We start from the raw sequence: 17,778 nt of genomic DNA, 5'->3' as shown, positions 1-17,778 counted from the left end.
AAAAGCTATTTTCTAAAAATCAATTGAAAAATCCAAAGAAAAATCTTCAGGTAGGTGGCTCGTTGGTCTAGGGGTATGATTCTCACTTAGGGTGCGAGAGGTCCCGGGTTCAAATCCCGGACGAGCCCAGATTTTCAGATTCTTTGAAATGGTTCTATTATCTTATAGTAGTCAATTTCCTGAGTGAATTTCAACTGAATGTTGTTTTTTCAAAACTCTCAAAATAGATTGTATTTACTAATTTGCACAATTGAATTTTGTTTTTTGTCAAACTGCTAAAATTATTTGTAAGTACTTATCTGCACACAGCATGTGACATGTCTTGGGTTTTATCCATCAGAAAAACTCTGCTGGGCATCATAAAACTTTGTACAGCAATTTTCAAGCAAGTATACTTAGAAAATTATTGACTATTAGGAAATATTTTATTTATGCTAATATTTCCTCCTTGTACACATTAGTGACTGCTTTAAAATAATATAATTTTCACATAAAATTGGTTAAGATATCAAATAAAACATGCTTACTTGATGATTCTATGATTTTCGTTTTGGGCGCGACAGGTCCCTGGTTCAATTCCCTGATGAGCCCTCTCTTTCTTTTTACGGTGCATCTCATGGTTTATATATATCTGATTTTCTCAATTGGCTAAGTCAATAGCATCAACTGAGTTTTGTTTTTGCCATACTCCCAATAGAATTTGTACATACTTATGAATCTTGCCTTCATCATTTTCCTATTGCCTTTCTTCTATTTATGCATGATTTACACATAGCTTTTTACAAGTCTTGGGTTTTATCGATCAGACAAGTCCAAACTCTGTCGCCATTTTTATATCTTGTCACTGCACTTTCCAAATAAGCACACATAGAAAACTATCAATAGAATCTTACGGAAACATTTTAGTTGTACTACAAATAAGAGCATACTTATTAAAATTTCAACCGTATTGTGGTATATCAGGAAAACTGCAGGTTCCCTTCTGTCTAGATAGCTTTGAATGTTTTAAAAGAATAGTCTCACTTTGAAACACAAAAAGTTCAAAAATGAAATTGCAAGGTTTTCTTTTGCCTTTCTTCTGTGTCTGGAAGCATGATTTGTACATTGCAAATGACAAGTCTTTAGCTTCGTCCATGAGAGAAGCCCAAACTCTGTAGGCACTCACAAATCTTGTCCCTGCACTTTTCCTATATGCATACCTTAGAAAACTATCTACAGGACCATAAGGAAATATTTTATTTATTCTACAAATTCATTTTTACATAAATGTATATGGTGTTTTAAAAACAAAAAGCTATTTTCTAAAAATCAATTGAAAAATCCAAAGAAAAATCTTCAGGTAGGTGGCTCGTTGGTCTAGGGGTATGATTCTCGCTTAGGGTGCGAGAAGTCCCGGGTTCAAATCCCTGACGAGCCCAGATTTTCAGATTCTTTGAAATGGTTCTATTATCTTATAGTAGTCAATTTCCTGAGTGAATTTCAACTGAATGTTGTTTTTTCAAAACTCTCAAAATAGATTGTATTTACTAATTTGCACAATTGAATTTTGTTTTTTGTCAAACTGCTATAATTATTTGTAAGTACTTATCTGCACACAGCATGTGACATGTCTTGGGTTTTATCCATCAGAAAAACACTGCTGGGCATCATAAAACTTTGCACAGCAATTTTCAAGCAAGTATACTTAGAAAATTATTGACTATTAGGAAATATTTTATTTATGCTAATATTTCCTCCTTGTACACATTAGTGACTGCTTTAAAATAATATAATTTTCACATAAAATTGGTTAAGATATCAAATAAAACATGCTTACTTGATGATTCTATGATTTTCGTTTTGGGCGCGACAGGTCCCTGGTTCAATTCCCTGACGAGCCCTCTCTTTCTTTTTATGGTGCATCTCATGGTTTATATATATCTGATTTTCTCAATTGGCTAAGTCAATAGCATCAACTGAGTTTTGTTTTTGCCATACTCCCAATAGAATTTGTACATACTTATGAATCTTGCCTTCATCATTTTCCTATTGCCTTTCTTCTATTTATGCATGATTTACACATAGTTTTTTACAAGTCTTGGGTTTTATCGATCAGACAAGTCCAAACTCTGTCGCCATTTTTATATCTTGTCACTGCACTTTCCAAATAAGCACACATAGAAAACTATCAATAGAATCTTACGGAAACATTTTAGTTGTACTACAAATAAGAGCATACTTATCAAAATTTCAACCGTATTGTGGTATATCAGGAAAACTGCAGGTTCCCTTCTGTCTAGATAGCTTTGAATGTTTTAAAAGAATAGTCTCACTTTGAAACACAAAAAGTTCAAAAATGAAATTGCAAGGTTTTCTTTTGCCTTTCTTCTGTGTCTGGAAGCATGATTTGTACATTGCAAATGACAAGTCTTTAGCTTCGTCCATGAGAGAAGCCCAAACTCTGTAGGCACTCACAAATCTTGTCCCTGCACTTTTTCTATATGCATACCTTAGAAAACTATCTACTGGACCATAAGGAAATATTTTATTTATTCTACAAATTCATTTTTACATAAATGTATATGGTGTTTTAAAAACAAAAAGCTATTTTCTAAAAATCAATTGAAAAATCCAAAGAAAAATCTTCAGGTAGGTGGCTCGTTGGTCTAGGGGTATGATTCTCGCTTAGGGTGCGAGAGGTCCCGGGTTCAAATCCCGGACAAGCCCAGATTTTCAGATTCTTTGAAATGGTTCTATTATCTTATAGTAGTCAATTTCCTGAGTGAATTTCAACTGAATGTTGTTTTTTCAAAACTCTCAAAATAGATTGTATTTACTAATTTGCACAATTGAATTTTGTTTTTTGTCAAACTGCTAAAATTATTTGTAAGTACTTATCTGCACACAGCATGTGACATGTCTTGGGTTTTATCCATCAGAAAAACTCTGCTGGGCATCATAAAACTTTGTACAGCAATTTTCAAGCAAGTATACTTAGAAAATTATTGACTATTAGGAAATATTTTATTTATGCTAATATTTCCTCCTTGTACACATTAGTGACTGCTTTAAAATAATATAATTTTCACATAAAATTGGTTAAGATATCAAATAAAACATGCTTACTTGATGATTCTATGATTTTCGTTTTGGGCGCGACAGGTCCCTGGTTCAATTCCCTGACGAGCCCTCTCTTTCTTTTTACGGTGCATCTCATGGTTTATATATATCTGATTTTCTCAATTGGCTAAGTCAATAGCATCAACTGAGTTTTGTTTTTGCCATACTCCCAATAGAATTTGTACATACTTATGAATCTTGCCTTCATCATTTTCCTATTGCCTTTCTTCTATTTATGCATGATTTACACATAGCTTTTTACAAGTCTTGGGTTTTATCGATCAGACAAGTCCAAACTCTGTCGCCATTTTTATATCTTGTCACTGCACTTTCCAAATAAACACACATAGAAAACTATCAATAGAATCTTACGGAAACATTTTAGTTGTACTACAAATAAGAGCATACTTATTAAAATTTCAACCGTATTGTGGTATATCAGGAAAACTGCAGGTTCCCTTCTGTCTAGATAGCTTTGAATGTATTTTTAAAAGAATAGTCTCACTTTGAAACACAAAAAGTTCAAAAATGAAATTGCAAGGTTTTCTTTTGCCTTTCTTCTGTGTTTGGCAGCATGATTTGTACATTGCAAATGACAAGTCTTTAGCTTCGTCCATGAGAGAAGCCCAAACTCTGTAGGCACTCACAAATCTTGTCCCTGCACTTTTCCTATATGCATACCTTAGAAAACTATCTACTGGACCATAAGGAAATATTTTATTTATTCTACAAATTCATTTTTACATAAATGTATATTGTGTTTTAAAAACAAAAAGCTATTTTCTAAAAATCAATTGAAAAATCCAAAGAAAAATCTTCAGGTAGGTGGCTCGTTGGTCTAGGGGTATGATTCTCACTTAGGGTGCGAGAGGTCCCGGGTTCAAATCCCGGACGAGCCCAGATTTTCAGATTCTTTGAAATGGTTCTATTATCTTATAGTAGTCAATTTCCTGAGTGAATTTCAACTGAATGTTGTTTTTTCAAAACTCTCAAAATAGATTGTATTTACTAATTTGCACAATTGAATTTTGTTTTTTGTCAAACTGCTAAAATTATTTGTAAGTACTTATCTGCACACAGCATGTGACATGTCTTGGGTTTTATCCATCAGAAAAACTCTGCTGGGCATCATAAAACTTTGTACAGCAATTTTCAAGCAAGTATACTTAGAAAATTATTGACTATTAGGAAATATTTTATTTATGCTAATATTTCCTCCTTGTACACATTAGTGACTGCTTTAAAATAATATAATTTTCACATAAAATTGGTTAAGATATCAAATAAAACATGCTTACTTGATGATTCTATGATTTTCGTTTTGGGCGCGACAGGTCCCTGGTTCAATTCCCTGATGAGCCCTCTCTTTCTTTTTACGGTGCATCTCATGGTTTATATATATCTGATTTTCTCAATTGGCTAAGTCAATAGCATCAACTGAGTTTTGTTTTTGCCATACTCCCAATAGAATTTGTACATACTTATGAATCTTGCCTTCATCATTTTCCTATTGCCTTTCTTCTATTTATGCATGATTTACACATAGCTTTTTACAAGTCTTGGGTTTTATCGATCAGACAAGTCCAAACTCTGTCGCCATTTTTATATCTTGTCACTGCACTTTCCAAATAAGCACACATAGAAAACTATCAATAGAATCTTACGGAAACATTTTAGTTGTACTACAAATAAGAGCATACTTATTAAAATTTCAACCGTATTGTGGTATATCAGGAAAACTGCAGGTTCCCTTCTGTCTAGATAGCTTTGAATGTTTTAAAAGAATAGTCTCACTTTGAAACACAAAAAGTTCAAAAATGAAATTGCAAGGTTTTCTTTTGCCTTTCTTCTGTGTCTGGAAGCATGATTTGTACATTGCAAATGACAAGTCTTTAGCTTCGTCCATGAGAGAAGCCCAAACTCTGTAGGCACTCACAAATCTTGTCCCTGCACTTTTCCTATATGCATACCTTAGAAAACTATCTACAGGACCATAAGGAAATATTTTATTTATTCTACAAATTCATTTTTACATAAATGTATATGGTGTTTTAAAAACAAAAAGCTATTTTCTAAAAATCAATTGAAAAATCCAAAGAAAAATCTTCAGGTAGGTGGCTCGTTGGTCTAGGGGTATGATTCTCGCTTAGGGTGCGAGAAGTCCCGGGTTCAAATCCCGGATGAGCCCAGATTTTCAGATTCTTTGAAATGGTTCTATTATCTTATAGTAGTCAATTTCCTGAGTGAATTTCAACTGAATGTTGTTTTTTCAAAACTCTCAAAATAGATTGTATTTACTAATTTGCACAATTGAATTTTGTTTTTTGTCAAACTGCTAAAATTATATGTAAGTACTTATCTGCACACAGCATGTGACATGTCTTGGGTTTTATCCATCAGAAAAACTCTGCTGGGCATCATAAAACTTTGTACAGCAATTTTCAAGCAAGTATACTTAGAAAATTATTGACTATTAGGAAATATTTTATTTATGCTAATATTTCCTCCTTGTACACATTAGTGACTGCTTTAAAATAATATAATTTTCAAATAAAATTGGTTAAGATATCAAATAAAACATGCTTACTTGATGATTCTATGATTTTCGTTTTGGGCGCGACAGGTCCCTGGTTCAATTCCCTGACGAGCCCTCTCTTTCTTTTTATGGTGCATCTCATGGTTTATATATATCTGATTTTCTCAATTGGCTAAGTCAATAGCATCAACTGAGTTTTGTTTTTGCCATACTCCCAATAGAATTTGTACATACTTATGAATCTTGCCTTCATCATTTTCCTATTGCCTTTCTTCTATTTATGCATGATTTACACATAGCTTTTTACAAGTCTTGGGTTTTATCGATCAGACAAGTAAAAACTCTGTCGCCATTTTTATATCTTGTCACTGCACTTTCCAAATAAGCACACATAGAAAACTATCAATAGAATCTTACGGAAACATTTTAGTTGTACTACAAATAAGAGCATACTTATTAAAATTTCAACCGTATTGTGGTATATCAGGAAAACTGTAGGTTCCCTTCTGTCTAGATAGCTTTGAATGTTTTAAAAGAATAGTCTCACTTTGAAACACAAAAAGTTCAAAAATGAAATTGCAAGGTTTTCTTTTGCCTTTCTTCTGTGTCTGGAAGCATGATTTGTACATTGCAAATGACAAGTCTTTAGCTTCGTCCATGAGAGAAGCCCAAACTCTGTAGGCACTCACAAATCTTGTCCCTGCACTTTTCCTATATGCATACCTTAGAAAACTATCAACTGGACCATAAGGAAATATTTTATTTATTCTACAAATTCATTTTTACATAAATGTATATGGTGTTTTAAAAACAAAAAGCTATTTTCTAAAAATCAATTGAAAAATCCAAAGAAAAATCTTCAGGTAGGTGGCTCGTTGGTCTAGGGGTATGATTCTCGCTTAGGGTGCGAGAGGTCCTGGGTTCAAATCCCGGACGAGCCCAAATTTTCAGATTCTTTGAAATGGTTCTATTATCTTATAGTAGTCAATTTCCTGAGTGAATTTCAACTGAATGTTGTTTTTTCAAAACTCTCAAAATAGATTGTATTTACTAATTTGCACAATTGAATTTTGTTTTTTGTCAAACTGCTAAAATTATTTGTAAGTACTTATCTGCACACAGCATGTGACATGTCTTGGGTTTTATCCATCAGAAAAACACTGCTGGGCATCATAAAACTTTGCACAGCAATTTTCAAGCAAGTATACTTAGAAAATTATTGACTATTAGGAAATATTTTATTTATGCTAATATTTCCTCCTTGTACACATTAGTGACTGCTTTAAAATAATATAATTTTCACATAAAATTGGTTAAGATATCAAATAAAACATGCTTACTTGATGATTCTATGATTTTCGTTTTGGGCGCGACAGGTCCCTGGTTCAATTCCCTGACGAGCCCTCTCTTTCTTTTTATGGTGCATCTCATGGTTTATATATATCTGATTTTCTCAATTGGCTAAGTCAATAGCATCAACTGAGTTTTGTTTTTGCCATACTCCCAATAGAATTTGTACATACTTATGAATCTTGCCTTCATCATTTTCCTATTGCCTTTCTTCTATTTATGCATGATTTACACATAGTTTTTTACAAGTCTTGGGTTTTATCGATCAGACAAGTCCAAACTCTGTCGCCATTTTTATATCTTGTCACTGCACTTTCCAAATAAGCACACATAGAAAACTATCAATAGAATCTTACGGAAACATTTTAGTTGTACTACAAATAAGAGCATACTTATTAAAATTTCAACCGTATTGTGGTATATCAGGAAAACTGCAGGTTCCCTTCAGTCTAGATAGCTTTGAATGTTTTAAAAGAATAGTCTCACTTTGAAACACAAAAAGTTCAAAAATGAAATTGCAAGGTTTTCTTTTGCCTTTCTTCTGTGTCTGGAAGCATGATTTGTACATTGCAAATGACAAGTCTTTAGCTTCGTCCATGAGAGAAGCCCAAACTCTGTAGGCACTCACAAATCTTGTCCCTGCACTTTTCCTATATGCATACCTTAGAAAACTATCTACTGGACCATATGGAAATATTTTATTTATTCTACAAATTCATTTTTACATAAATGTATATGGTGTTTTAAAAACAAAAAGCTATTTTCTAATAATCAATTGAAAAATCCAAAGAAAAATCTTCAGGTAGGTGGCTCGTTGGTCTAGGGGTATGATTCTCACTTAGGGTGCGAGAGGTCCCGGGTTCAAATCCCAGACGAGCCCAGATTTTCAGATTCTTTGAAATGGTTCTATTATCTTATAGTAGTCAATTTCCTCAGTGAATTTCAACTGAATGTTGTTTTTTCAAAACTCTCAAAATAGATTGTATTTACTAATTTGCACAATTGAATTTTGTTTTTTGTCAAACTGCTAAAATTATTTGTAAGTACTTATCTGCACACAGCATGTGACATGTCTTGGGTTTTATCCATCAGAAAAACTCTGCTGGGCATCATAAAACTTTGTACAGCAATTTTCAAGCAAGTATACTTAGAAAATTATTGACTATTAGGAAATATTTTATTTATGCTAATATTTCCTCCTTGTACACATTAGTGACTGCTTTAAAATAATATAATTTTCACATAAAATTGGTTAAGATATCAAATAAAACATGCTTACTTGATGATTCTATGATTTTCATTTTGGGCGCGACAGGTCCCTGGTTCAATTCCCTGATGAGCCCTCTCTTTCTTTTTACGGTGCATCTCATGGTTTATATATATCTGATTTTCTCAATTGGCTAAGTCAATAGCATCAACTGAGTTTTGTTTTTGCCATACTCCCAATAGAATTTGTACATACTTATGAATCTTGCCTTCATCATTTTCCTATTGCCTTTCTTCTATTTATGCATGATTTACACATAGCTTTTTACAAGTCTTGGGTTTTATCGATCAGACAAGTCCAAACTCTGTCGCCATTTTTATATCTTGTCACTGCACTTTCCAAATAAGCACACATAGAAAACTATCAATAGAATCTTACGGAAACATTTTAGTTGTACTACAAATAAGAGCATACTTATTAAAATTTCAACCGTATTGTGGTATATCAGGAAAACTGCAGGTTCCCTTCAGTCTAGATAGCTTTGAATGTTTTAAAAGAATAGTCTCACTTTGAAACACAAAAAGTTCAAAAATGAAATTGCAAGGTTTTCTTTTGCCTTTCTTCTGTGTCTGGAAGCATGATTTGTACATTGCAAATGACAAGTCTTTAGCTTCGTCCATGAGAGAAGCCCAAACTCTGTAGGCACTCACAAATCTTGTCCCTGCACTTTTCCTATATGCATACCTTAGAAAACTATCAACTGGACCATAAGGAAATATTTTATTTATTCTACAAATTCATTTTTACATAAATGTATATGGTGTTTTAAAAACAAAAAGCTATTTTCTAAAAATCAATTGAAAAATCCAAAGAAAAATCTTCAGGTAGGTGGCTCGTTGGTCTAGGGGTATGATTCTCGCTTAGGGTGCGAGAGGTCCTGGGTTCAAATCCCGGACGAGCCCAGATTTTCAGATTCTTTGAAATGGTTCTATTATCTTATAGTAGTGAATTTCAACTGAATGTTGTTTTTTCAAAACTCTCAAAATAGATTGTATTTACTAATTTGCACAATTGAATTTTGTTTTTTGTCAAACTGCTAAAATTATTTGTAAGTACTTATCTGCACACAGCATGTGACATGTCTTGGGTTTTATCCATCAGAAAAACTCTGCTGGGCATCATAAAACTTTGCACAGCAATTTTCAAGCAAGTATACTTAGAAAATTATTGACTATTAGGAAATATTTTATTTTATGCTAATATTTCCTCCTTGTACACATTAGTGACTGCTTTAAAATAATATAATTTTCACATAAAATTGGTTAAGATATCAAATAAAACATGCTTACTTGATGATTCTATGATTTTCGTTTTGGGCGCTACAGGTCCCTGGTTCAATTCCCTGACGAGCCCTCTCTTTCTTTTTACGGTGCATCTCATGGTTTATATATATCTGATTTTCTCAATTGGCTAAGTCAATAGCATCAACTGAGTTTTATTTTTGCCATACTCCCAATAGAATTTGTACATACTTATGAATCTTGCCTTCATCATTTTCCTATTGCCTTTCTTCTATTTATGCATGATTTACACATAGCTTTTTACAAGTCTTGGGTTTTATCGATCAGACAAGTAAAAACTCTGTCGCCATTTTTATATCTTGTCACTGCACTTTCCAAATAAGCACACATAGAAAACTATCAATAGAATCTTACGGAAACATTTTAGTTGTACTACAAATAAGAGCATACTTATTAAAATTTCAACCGTATTGTGGTATATCAGGAAAACTGTAGGTTCCCTTCTGTCTAGATAGCTTTGAATGTTTTAAAAGAATAGTCTCACTTTGAAACACAAAAAGTTCAAAAATGAAATTGCAAGGTTTTCTTTTGCCTTTCTTCTGTGTCTGGAAGCATGATTTGTACATTGCAAATGACAAGTCTTTAGCTTCGTCCATGAGAGAAGCCCAAACTCTGTAGGCACTCACAAATCTTGTCCCTGCACTTTTCCTATATGCATACCTTAGAAAACTATCAACTGGACCATAAGGAAATATTTTATTTATTCTACAAATTCATTTTTACATAAATGTATATGGTGTTTTAAAAACAAAAAGCTATTTTCTAAAAATCAATTGAAAAATCCAAAGAAAAATCTTCAGGTAGGTGGCTCGTTGGTCTAGGGGTATGATTCTCGCTTAGGGTGCGAAAGGTCCTGGGTTCAAATCCCGGACGAGCCCAGATTTTCAGATTCTTTGAAATGGTTCTATTATCTTATAGTAGTCAATTTCCTGAGTGAATTTCAACTGAATGTTGTTTTTTCTAAACTCTCAAAATAGATTGTATTTACTAATTTGCACAATTGAATTTTGTTTTTTGTCAAACTGCTATAATTATTTGTAAGTACTTATCTGCACACAGCATGTGACATGTCTTGGGTTTTATCCATCAGAAAAACACTGCTGGGCATCATAAAACTTTGCACAGCAATTTTCAAGCAAGTATACTTAGAAAATTATTGACTATTAGGAAATATTTTATTTATGCTAATATTTCCTCCTTGTACACATTAGTGACTGCTTTAAAATAATATAATTTTCACATAAAATTGGTTAAGATATCAAATAAAACATGCTTACTTGATGATTCTATGATTTTCGTTTTGGGCGCGACAGGTCCCTGGTTCAATTCCCTGACGAGCCCTCTCTTTCTTTTTATGGTGCATCTCATGGTTTATATATATCTGATTTTCTTAATTGGCTAAGTCAATAGCATCAACTGAGTTTTGTTTTTGCCATACTCCCAATAGAATTTGTACATACTTATGAATCTTGCCTTCATCATTTTCCTATTGCCTTTCTTCTATTTATGCATGATTTACACATAGCTTTTTACAAGTCTTGGGTTTTATCGATCAGACAAGTCCAAACTCTGTCGCCATTTTTATATCTTGTCACTGCACTTTCCAAATAAGCACACATAGAAAACTATCAATAGAATCTTACGGAAACATTTTAGTTGTACTACAAATAAGAGCATACTTATTAAAATTTCAACCGTATTGTGGTATATCAGGAAAACTGCAGGATCCCTTCTGTCTAGATAGCTTTGAATGTTTTAAAAGAATAGTCACACTTTGAAACACAAAAAGTTCAAAAATGAAATTGCAAGGTTTTCTTTTGCCTTTCTTCTGTGCCTGGAAGCATGATTTGTACATTGCAAATGACAAGTCATTAGCTTCGTCTATGAGAGAAGCCCAAACTCTGTAGGCACTCACAAATCTTGTCCCTGCACTTTTCCTATATGCATACCTTAGAAAACTATCTACTGGACCATAAGGAAATATTTTATTTATTCTACAAATTCATTTTTACATAAATGTATATGGTGTTTTAAAAACAAAAAGCTATTTTCTAAAAATCAATTGAAAAATCCAAAGAAAAGTCTTCAGGTAGGTGGCTCATTGGTCTAGGGGTATGATTCTCGCTTAGGGTGCGAGAGGTCCTGGGTTCAAATCCCGGACGAGCCCAGATTTTTAGATTGTACTATTATCTTATAGTAGTCAATTTCCTGAGTGAATTTCAACTGAATGTTGTTTTTTCAAAACTCTCAAAATAGATTGTATTTACTAATTTGCACAATTGAATTTTGTTTTTTGTAAAACTGCTAAAATTATTTGTAAGTACTTATCTGCACACAGCATGTGACATGTCTTGGGTTTTATCCATCAGAAAAACTCTGCTGGGCATCATAAAACTTTGCACAGCAATTTTCAAGCAAGTATACTTAGAAAATTATTGACTATTAGGAAATATTTTATTTTATGCTAATATTTCCTCCTTGTACACATTAGTGACTGCTTTAAAATAATATAATTTTCACATAAAATTGGTTAAGATATCAAATAAAACATGCTTACTTGATGATTCTATGATTTTCGTTTTGGGCGCTACAGGTCCCTGGTTCAATTCCCTGACGAGCCCTCTCTTTCTTTTTACGGTGCATCTCATGGTTTATATATATCTGATTTTCTCAATTGGCTAAGTCAATAGCATCAACTGAGTTTTATTTTTGCCATACTCCCAATAGAATTTGTACATACTTATGAATCTTGCCTTCATCATTTTCCTATTGCCTTTCTTCTATTTATGCATGATTTACACATAGCTTTTTACAAGTCTTGGGTTTTATCGATCAGACAAGTAAAAACTCTGTCGCCATTTTTATATCTTGTCACTGCACTTTCCAAATAAGCACACATAGAAAACTATCAATAGAATCTTACGGAAACATTTTAGTTGTACTACAAATAAGAGCATACTTATTAAAATTTCAACCGCATTGTGGTATATCAGGAAAACTGTAGGTTCCCTTCTGTCTAGATAGCTTTGAATGTTTTAAAAGAATAGTCTCACTTTGAAACACAAAAAGTTCAAAAATGAAATTGCAAGGTTTTCTTTTGCCTTTCTTCTGTGTCTGGAAGCATGATTTGTACATTGCAAATGACAAGTCTTTAGCTTCGTCCATGAGAGAAGTCCAAACTCTGTAGGCACTCACAAATCTTGTCCCTGCACTTTTCCTATATGCATACCTTAGAAAACTATCAACTGGACCATAAGGAAATATTTTATTCATTCTACAAATTCATTTTTACATAAATGTATATGGTGTTTTAAAAACAAAAAGCTATTTTCTAAAAATCAATTGAAAAATCCAAAGAAAAATCTTCAGGTAGGTGGCTTGTTGGTCTAGGGGTATGATTCTCGTTTAGGGTGCGAGAGGTCCTGGGTTCAAATCCCGGACGAGCCCAGATTTTCAGATTCTTTGAAATGGTTCTATTATCTTATAGTAGTCAATTCACTGAGTGAATTTCAACTGAATGTTGTTTTTTCAAAACTCTCAAAATAGATTGTATTTACTAATTTGCACAATTGAATTTTGTTTTTTGTTAAACTGCTAAAATTATTTGTAAGTACTTATCTGCACACAGCATGTGACATGTCTTGGGTTTTATCCATCAGAAAAACACTGCTGGGCATCATAAAACTTTGGACAGCAATTTTCAAGCAAGTATACTTAGAAAATTATTGACTATTAGGAAATATTTTATTTATGCTAATATTTCCTCCTTGTACACATTAGTGACTGCTTTAAAATAATATAATTTTCACATAAAATTGGTTAAGATATCAAATAAAACATGCTTACTTGATGATTCTATGATTTTCGTTTTGGGCGCGACAGCTCCCTGGTTCAATTCCCTGACGAGCCCTCTCTTTCTTTTTATGGTGCATCTCATGGTTTATATATATCTGATTTTCTCAATTGGCTAAGTCAATAGCATCAACTGAGTTTTGTTTTTGCCATACTCCCAATAGAATTTGTACATACTTATGAACCTTGCCTTCATCATTTTCCTATTGCCTTTCTTCTATTTATGCATGATTTACACATAGCTTTTTACAAGTCTTGGGTTTTATCGATCAGACAAGTCCAAACTCTGTCGCCATTTTTATATCTTGTCACTGCACTTTCCAAATAAGCACACATAGAAAACTATCAATAGAATCTTACGGAAACATTTTAGTTGTACTACAAATAAGAGCATACTTATTAAAATTTCAACCGTATTGTGGTATATCAGGAAAACTGCAGGTTCCCTTCTGTCTAGATAGCTTTGAATGTTTTAAAAGAATAGTCTCACTTTGAAACACAAAAAGTTCAAAAATGAAATTGCAAGGTTTTCTTTTGCCTTTCTTCTGTGTCTGGAAGCATGATTTGTACATTGCAAATGACAAGTCTTTAGCTTCGTCCATGAGAGAAGCCCAAACTCTGTAGGCACTCACAAATCTTGTCCCTGCACTTTTCCTATATGCATACCTTAGAAAACTATCAACTGGACCATAAGGAAATATTTTATTTATTCTACAAATTCATTTTTACATAAATGTATATGGTGTTTTAAAAACAAAAAGCTATTTTCTAAAAATCAATTGAAAAATCCAAAGAAAAATCTTCAGGTAGGTGGCTTGTTGGTCTAGGGGTATGATTCTCGCTTAGGGTGCGAGAGGTCCCGGGTTCAAATCCCGGGCAAGCCCAGATTTTCAGATTCTTTGAAATGGTTCTATTATCTTATAGTAGTCAATTTCCTGAGTGAATTTCAACTGAATGTTGTTTTTTCAAAACTCTCAAAATAGATTGTATTTACTAATTTGCACAATAGAATTTTGTTTTTTGTCAAACTGCTAAAATTATTTGTAAGTACTTATCTGCACACAGCATGTGACATGTCTTGGGTTTTATCCATCAGAAAAACTCTGCTGGGCATCATAAAACTTTGCACAGCAATTTTCAAGCAAGTATACTTAGAAAATTATTGACTATTAGTAAACATTTTATTTATGCTAATATTTCCTCCTTGTACACATTAGTGACTGCTTTAAAATAATATAATTTTCACATAAAATTGGTTAAGATATCAAATAAAACATGCTTACTTGATGATTCTATGATTTTCGTTTTGGGCGCGACAGGTCCCTGGTTCAATTCCCTGACGAGCCCTCTCTTTCTTTTTATGGTGCATCTCATGGTTTATATATATCTGATTTTCTCAATTGGCTAAGTCAATAGCATCAACTGAGTTTTGTTTTTGCCATACTCCCAATAGAATTTGTACATACTTATGAATCTTGCCTTCATCATTTTCCTATTGCCTTTCTTCTATTTATGCATGATTTACACATAGCTTTTTACAAGTCTTGGGTTTTATCGATCAGACAAGTCCAAACTCTTTCGCCATTTTTATATCTTGTCACTGCACTTTCCAAATAAGCACACATAGAAAACTATCAATAGAATCTTACGGAAACATTTTAGTTGTACTACAAATAAGAGCATACTTATTAAAATTTCAACCGTATTGTGGTATATCAGGAAAACTGCAGGTTCCCTTCTGTCTAGATAGCTTTGAATGTTTTAAAAGAATAGTCTCACTTTGAAACACAAAAAGTTCAAAAATGAAATTGCAAGGTTTTCTTTTGCCTTTCTTCTGTGTCTGGAAGCATGATTTGTACATTGCAAATGACAAGTCTTTAGCTTCGTCCATGAGAGAAGCCCAAACTCTGTAGGCACTCACAAATCTTGTCCCTGCACTTTTCCTATATGCATACCTTAGAAAACTATCAACTGGACCATAAGGAAATATTTTATTTATTCTACAAATTCATTTTTACATAAATGTATATGGTGTTTTAAAAACAAAAAGCTATTTTCTAAAAATCAATTGAAAAATCCAAAGAAAAATCTTCAGGTAGGTGGCTCGTTGGTCTAGGGGTATGATTCTCGCTTAGGGTGCGAGAGGTCCCGGGTTCAAATCCCGGACGAGCCCAGATTTTCAGATTCTTTGAAATGGTTCTATTATCTTATAGTAGTCAATTTCCTGAGTGAATTTCAACTGAATGTTGTTTTTTCAAAACTCTCAAAATAGATTGTATTTACTAATTTGCACAACTGAATTTTGTTTTTTGTCAAACTGCTAAAATTATTTGTAAGTACTTATCTGCACACAGCATGTGACATGTCTTGGGTTTTATCCATCAGAAAAACTCTGCTGGGAATCATAAAACTTTGTACAGCAATTTTCAAGCAAGTATACTTAGAAAATTATTGACTATTAGGAAATATTTTATTTATGCTAATATTTCCTCCTTGTACACATTAGTGACTGCTTTAAAATAATATAATTTTCACATAAAATTGGTTAAGATATCAAATAAAACATGCTTACTTGATGATTCTATGATTTTCGTTTTGGGCGCGACAGCTCCCTGGTTCAATTCCCTGACGAGCCCTCTCTTTCTTTTTATGGTGCATCTCATGGTTTATATATATCTGATTTTCTCAATTGGCTAAGTCAATAGCATCAACTGAGTTTTGTTTTTGCCATACTCCCAATAGAATTTGTACATACTTATGAACCTTGCCTTCATCATTTTCCTATTGCCTTTCTTCTATTTATGCATGATTTACACATAGCTTTTTACAAGTCTTGGGTTTTATCGATCAGACAAGTCCAAACTCTGTCGCCATTTTTATATCTTGTCACTGCACTTTCCAAATAAGCACACATAGAAAACTATCAATAGAATCTTACGGAAACATTTTAGTTGTACTACAAATAAGAGCATACTTATTAAAATTTCAACCGTATTGTGGTATATCAGGAAAACTGCAGGTTCCCTTCTGTCTAGATAGCTTTGAATGTTTTAAAAGAATAGTCTCACTTTGAAACACAAAAAGTTCAAAAATGAAATTGCAAGGTTTTCTTTTGCCTTTCTTCTGTGTCTGGAAGCATGATTTGTACATTGCAAATGACAAGTCTTTAGCTTCGTCCATGAGAGAAGCCCAAACTCTGTAGGCACTCACAAATCTTGTCCCTGCACTTTTCCTATATGCATACCTTAGAAAACTATCAACTGGACCATAAGGAAATATTTTATTTATTCTACAAATTCATTTTTACATAAATGTATATGGTGTTTTAAAAACAAAAAGCTATTTTCTAAAAATCAATTGAAAAATCCAAAGAAAAATCTTCAGGTAGGTGGCTTGTTGGTCTAGGGGTATGATTCTCGCTTAGGGTGCGAGAGGTCCCGGGTTCAAATCCCGGGCAAGCCCAGATTTTCAGATTCTTTGAAATGGTTCTATTATCTTATAGTAGTCAATTTCCTGAGTGAATTTCAACTGAATGTTGTTTTTTCAAAACTCTCAAAATAGATTGTATTTACTAATTTGCACAATAGAATTTTGTTTTTTGTCAAACTGCTAAAATTATTTGTAAGTACTTATCTGCACACAGCATGTGACATGTCTTGGGTTTTATCCATCAGAAAAACTCTGCTGGGCATCATAAAACTTTGCACAGCAATTTTCAAGCAAGTATACTTAGAAAATTATTGACTATTAGTAAACATTTTATTTATGCTAATATTTCCTCCTTGTACACATTAGTGACTGCTTTAAAATAATATAATTTTCACATAAAATTGGTTAAGATATCAAATAAAACATGCTTACTTGATGATTCTATGATTTTCGTTTTGGGCGCGACAGGTCCCTGGTTCAATTCCCTGACGAGCCCTCTCTTTCTTTTTATGGTGCATCTCATGGTTTATATATATCTGATTTTCTCAATTGGCTAAGTCAATAGCATCAACTGAGTTTTGTTTTTGCCATACTCCCAATAGAATTTGTACATACTTATGAATCTTGCCTTCATCATTTTCCTATTGCCTTTCTTCTATTTATGCATGATTTACACATAGCTTTTTACAAGTCTTGGGTTTTATCGATCAGACAAGTCCAAACTCTTTCGCCATTTTTATATCTTGTCACTGCACTTTCCAAATAAGCACACATAGAAAACTATCAATAGAATCTTACGGAAACATTTTAGTTGTACTACAAATAAGAGCATACTTATTAAAATTTCAACCGTATTGTGGTATATCAGGAAAACTGCAGGTTCCCTTCTGTCTAGATAGCTTTGAATGTTTTAAAAGAATAGTCTCACTTTGAAACACAAAAAG

At 32.9% G+C, this 17,778-nt stretch overlaps 12 non-coding genes across 12 annotated transcripts; all 12 read left to right on the top strand.

Annotated features, from left to right (window-relative positions):
* The first annotated feature begins 56 nt into the window (after positions 1–56).
* Positions 57–128, top strand: TRNAP-AGG (transfer RNA proline (anticodon AGG)). The gene has a single exon. It is a non-coding gene; the product is annotated as a tRNA-Pro (tRNA).
* Positions 129–2,634: 2,506 nt separating this feature from the next.
* Positions 2,635–2,706, top strand: TRNAP-AGG (transfer RNA proline (anticodon AGG)). Its single transcript has one exon. It is a non-coding gene; the product is annotated as a tRNA-Pro (tRNA).
* Positions 2,707–3,926: 1,220 nt separating this feature from the next.
* On the top strand, positions 3,927–3,998 carry TRNAP-AGG (transfer RNA proline (anticodon AGG)). The gene has a single exon. It is a non-coding gene; the product is annotated as a tRNA-Pro (tRNA).
* Positions 3,999–5,215: 1,217 nt separating this feature from the next.
* Positions 5,216–5,287, top strand: TRNAP-AGG (transfer RNA proline (anticodon AGG)). Its single transcript has one exon. It is a non-coding gene; the product is annotated as a tRNA-Pro (tRNA).
* A 1,217-nt stretch (positions 5,288–6,504) lies between these two features.
* TRNAP-AGG (transfer RNA proline (anticodon AGG)) lies at positions 6,505–6,576 on the top strand. The gene has a single exon. It is a non-coding gene; the product is annotated as a tRNA-Pro (tRNA).
* A 2,506-nt stretch (positions 6,577–9,082) lies between these two features.
* On the top strand, positions 9,083–9,154 carry TRNAP-AGG (transfer RNA proline (anticodon AGG)). Its single transcript has one exon. It is a non-coding gene; the product is annotated as a tRNA-Pro (tRNA).
* Positions 9,155–10,359: 1,205 nt separating this feature from the next.
* On the top strand, positions 10,360–10,431 carry TRNAP-AGG (transfer RNA proline (anticodon AGG)). Its single transcript has one exon. It is a non-coding gene; the product is annotated as a tRNA-Pro (tRNA).
* Positions 10,432–11,648: 1,217 nt separating this feature from the next.
* TRNAP-AGG (transfer RNA proline (anticodon AGG)) lies at positions 11,649–11,720 on the top strand. Its single transcript has one exon. It is a non-coding gene; the product is annotated as a tRNA-Pro (tRNA).
* Positions 11,721–12,928: 1,208 nt separating this feature from the next.
* Positions 12,929–13,000, top strand: TRNAP-AGG (transfer RNA proline (anticodon AGG)). Its single transcript has one exon. It is a non-coding gene; the product is annotated as a tRNA-Pro (tRNA).
* Positions 13,001–14,217: 1,217 nt separating this feature from the next.
* TRNAP-AGG (transfer RNA proline (anticodon AGG)) lies at positions 14,218–14,289 on the top strand. Its single transcript has one exon. It is a non-coding gene; the product is annotated as a tRNA-Pro (tRNA).
* Positions 14,290–15,506: 1,217 nt separating this feature from the next.
* On the top strand, positions 15,507–15,578 carry TRNAP-AGG (transfer RNA proline (anticodon AGG)). The gene has a single exon. It is a non-coding gene; the product is annotated as a tRNA-Pro (tRNA).
* A 1,217-nt stretch (positions 15,579–16,795) lies between these two features.
* TRNAP-AGG (transfer RNA proline (anticodon AGG)) lies at positions 16,796–16,867 on the top strand. Its single transcript has one exon. It is a non-coding gene; the product is annotated as a tRNA-Pro (tRNA).
* Positions 16,868–17,778: the final 911 nt, after the last annotated feature.

This window comes from Taudactylus pleione, unplaced genomic scaffold (assembly GCF_031769625.1).
Source record: "Taudactylus pleione unplaced genomic scaffold, aTauple2 ptg000317l, whole genome shotgun sequence".
In the NCBI taxonomy this organism is placed as follows: Eukaryota; Metazoa; Chordata; class Amphibia; order Anura; family Myobatrachidae; genus Taudactylus; species Taudactylus pleione.
The sequence above is the reverse complement of the archived record's forward strand: the minus strand, read 5'-3'. Positions and strand labels throughout refer to the sequence as shown.